The sequence below is a fragment of the Phodopus roborovskii genome, unplaced genomic scaffold, assembly GCF_943737965.1.
Source record: "Phodopus roborovskii unplaced genomic scaffold, PHOROB, whole genome shotgun sequence".
In the NCBI taxonomy this organism is placed as follows: Eukaryota; Metazoa; Chordata; class Mammalia; order Rodentia; family Cricetidae; genus Phodopus; species Phodopus roborovskii.
This window is the reverse complement of record NW_026125900.1, coordinates 67,354-71,923: the sequence shown is the minus strand read 5'-3', so window position 1 is coordinate 71,923 and position 4,570 is coordinate 67,354.

Below are 4,570 nucleotides of genomic sequence, written 5' to 3'. Positions count from 1 at the left end.
TAAACATATAGTACATCTAAGAAAACAACTGAAACAGAAATGCTCAGTTTGATCCAGTTAAAAAATCAAACTTTATTGAGCTAGTATTGAGGACCTAAGAGCAGGAGAATTGTTCCTGCCACACATCCGGTGCAGAACTTGGGAGAGTGGCCCCTACACCTCACCTGAACAACACACTAGAGCTGGCCCAGAAGGTGGGTGTGCGAGAACTGACCCTGAGGATAGTAAAGCAAGAGAACTGACTCTGACCCTTGTTCTTTGCTGCAAGGGGTGCACTAGCCAGGGCAGTGTTGCAGAGCGCCCCCTGGTGGCAAATATCTGGAAAAGCTGGCGGGCTCATGACCCTGCAGCTACCTAGGCCCAGTCCAGGGTTATGATTTGGCCTACCCCACATTACCACCTCATCTGTGATCTGCTGGAGTACACGGTTGGGGTCAGTCCTGTGAACCAGGAGCTGCAGGATCTCCACAACACAGGTCAGCAAAAAGATGTCCAAGAAGAGTCCCAGTGAGGGCCCAGCTTTCATGGTACAGCAGACACCTGGGGACTCTTTCAAAGACAGCCAGAATGTAAAAAGGTATGAACAAAGGTGTTTACTATGTAACTCACTGTCATAGTACAGCTTCCATGATTAGATTTCCCCTTTATCCCGCTGCCTTTCCCTGTTTTTTTTTTTTTCTCTTAAACTTTATTTTGTTTTATTCTTGGTTGCGGGGAGAGAGAAGGATGAGATCAGGAGGCATGATGAATAAATACACACAGAATAGATACAAAATAAAATAAGCTAAAAGAAATACTTAAAAAGTAAAACGATGCTAGTTTGATTTTGCACCTGTGCAACAAAGTTTCAGAATTAATTTATTTCTATCCAAATTAATCAATTGACAAAGTATCTTAGCTGGAATCAATATTGAGACTCAAATTATATATGCATGGACCTTGCTAAATTTAAATCTGACATACCTAAATGTCTGATATTCATAGAGCCCACTACCCCATCTTAAGAGGATATTTATAATGGGCATGAATATTTTGATACAAAATACAACGATTCACAGGTATTAAGTTATTGATATAAACTGGCTGATAATGTGACTGGATGGACTCTATCCTCAGATAAAATAATTAGTAAGTCTGAATATAAATCAAAGAAGCCATGTCAAAGGACAAAATCTATTATGCTAAACTTGATAAGTTGAAGGATATTTATTTCTTCATTTTTCCCTCTGACAGTAAAATTTCTTTTAAACTTTGAATGGCATACACTGTAGAGGATATTAGAATATGAAACACATGGTCATGTCAACTAAAATCATTAACTGCATGTACATCTTCAAGAAGCAATGGGGCCTATGAATATCTCCTCTTGCAACTATTAACTGTGTAACAGAATGCTCACATAGCTGAACAAATGGATGTTGATACAATTTATGGAAAATTGTCTTTTTAATCCCTTAATCATAAAATTGCTACAGAAGTACCAGGCCCTTCAGTGTGTTCTCTTGGACATTAACAATACTTCATTTAGTCACTTTCTCACCAGATACTTCAGCTTGCAGATAGATGGATATATAGCTTTTTGAAGTCTGGTAGGCTAATAATGTAGTTTAATCATATTCATTCCCCATCATCCTCTCTTATCAGCCTCCCACTCTTTCTGTGCTTATTACAAATTAATGTTATTACTTATTATTAAAAATTAGACCCCTTTTATGACATGCACATGTGTGTGAAAACATATACACTTAACACCTTTAGACTTTAAGAAAGATATGAATCAGAGCTAGTAATTATATGCCCTTATACTTTTTTATAATTTCTTGGAGTGTTGTGTAAAAGTTATTATTTCCTATTATATAAAGAAACATGGGAAATTCTTCACACACAGTGACCAAAATTATATCAACATAAGAGGTATTTCTTTGTAAAGGAAGGCCATGAAATAAAACTTTAACAGAACATTATTTACACAGAATCCAGGAATGGAAATAATGCTCAAGGTATTCATAACAGCTATTTTAACATACAGTGCTTAGTTTTGTATAAGGTATTTAGTACAAAACTTAAACTTATTTCCCTTATAAGCCTTTAGAAACTGGTTTAATTGTAAAATTCATTATTTCTTAAATAATTACTATTTAAATTAAAAAGTGGCAAATGTTGCTATTGCCATAGGCATTTAGTAGTCTGAATGAGTGTCATTTGTGGATAAGCAGATTCTTTAGCAATGCTGCACGGTACTTTGTGTTCATTAGCTGTAGGATAGTACATAATTAAGGTTCACTGTCCTTATCACCCTGTCATAATTTGGTCCTCTCCCTGTTTTTTTAATGGCATAATTTTCTTGAAAGGAGGCATGTCTCTTGTGTTTGCAAGTCCTTCACATTGCCAAAGTTTAAGTTGATGTAAAGGCATCAGTGGCTCTCTTTTAAGTTCTAAAACGACATATTATTGTACTTCTGTGATATGTGAGGAAAATGATAATGGTTTGAATATTTGTAATGCAAGTGCTTCTTCCCTGGTCTTTCTCTCAGGTGAGGCTGCTCGGCCAAACAAATCCACTACTTAGGAGACCAGACATAGTTCTTCCTTTTATTTTTGAGATTATACTATAGTTATAGTTCTCCTTTCCTTTTCCTCCCACCACACCCTCCCACATGTCCCTCGTTGATCCCTTTTAAATCCATGGCTTATTTGTCATTGTTATTACGTGTGCATATATACATATATGCACATATTTATATTCATATGTATCTATATCCCATATGTATGTATGTATGTATGTATGTGAGTATGTATGTATTAGGAAATACAACCTGCTCAGTCTGTATAATGTTACTTGCATATATGTCTTCAGGACTGATCATTTGGTAATGGATAGCCAATTGGTGTGCTCTTCCCTGAGGAAGACTATTTAGATTGTCCCTGAATATCAATTCATCAGGTTTTAGTTCCCTATCAATCATGCAGAGCAATTCAATCAACATGGCCTTCCTTCCATGGAATACAAAGTTCTTTTCTCAACTACTAAGTCTATATAGTTTTGTATGATGAGCACTGTTTTCTTCTTGCAGGCTATGGGTGTCCATGAGTAATTATTGTTGTAACTTTTTTTCTGTCCACTGCTGGGTATACTGTGCTTTCAATAGCCATTCCCTTAGCACAGGGTAAACAAGTAATTAAACACTCCATTTCACTTAGTCACGAATAAGGACAGATGAATATCCATCACTTGTCTTTCTAGAGAAGTCTGCTCTCTATCAGACATGGAAAACAAGAGGGAACAAGAGACACATTTTATTTTAGAAGAACACACTGTGTCAGAGGAAATATGGAATATGTGAGGAAATGATGTATAAATGAGTCATGTTTAAGAATTATAGCCTGGATTATTTTTCTTTTTCCAGACTGAAGTTGTGAGTCATGATAATTAAAGGTAGTGAAGTAAAAGAAAAGCAAAGTACGTGAATTTAAATACCACTTCCCAAAATGTTCCAAAAGAACTTGTGAGACAGGAGGTGAATGACTTAAAAGAGCAAGAAAACAGGTGGGTCCTGTACAAACACACTTAAATAGAAATGAGCATTTTATTTAAACCCAGATAAATGTGATTTTGTAAGAGTGAATAAAGTGAGCAAAAGCTGTGGCAGGAACCATGTCTCTATTTTTTTCTAGATACATTTTCATACTCTAAGGGGCAATGAATACTAAAAGTAGTCTATCATATCCTTACCTCATTTATAAATTAATTTTTGATTTGCTATTTTTCTCTCCTAAGATATTGCAGTTAATGTACTTTTCTGTAACTGATCACCCATACAGAATAGATCTTTACTCACATCTTTAATTCAAGTATTACCTGTAACTAAATACATAGCAACGCTTAGATTTGTCAACTTGACAAGCTGGAATCACCTGGGAATAATTATTAGCAATTAAGGTTATCTCCATCCTGTTAGCCTTTGGAAATGCCTGTGGGAGATTATATTGATTACATCAACTCAGGTGGGAAGGCTCTCCTACTATAAATGGCACCATTCCCTAGCCAAGGGATCCTCAATTCTGTCAAGAATGGACAAAGAGAACAGTAAGAACGGGTGCATTTATTCCCTTTGCCTCTGCTCTTAACTGTGAATGCAGTGTAGCTTGTTCTCTCGACCTCCCACCACTGCTACCCCTCCTATAATTCCGGTCTTTAACCTAGGACTATGGATAAGAGGAACTTTCCCTGTGAGATGTATTTGTAACAGCATTTGATCATGGCAACAACAACAAAACTAAAGCAGATTGCAACCTTACAATTTTACATCAGGTGAACGTGTTTAGACCTGGATGAAAAAATGAAAAAAAAAATTATGCTGCTTACAAAACTATCACTGAACAAAGAAAGATGTGAAGTTTTCTGTATTTTTTTATGCAAGCTTTCCTAACTTGAAACTATTTATTTTTTGCTTCTATTACACAAACTGGATTTTCTAAAGGGTCTGCCCTAATGAACTAATACTATTGGACGAGGCTTGCCTTTATTTTACCCACATCTAAGATAAATTCCCTTTGCTTTTTACTTGTT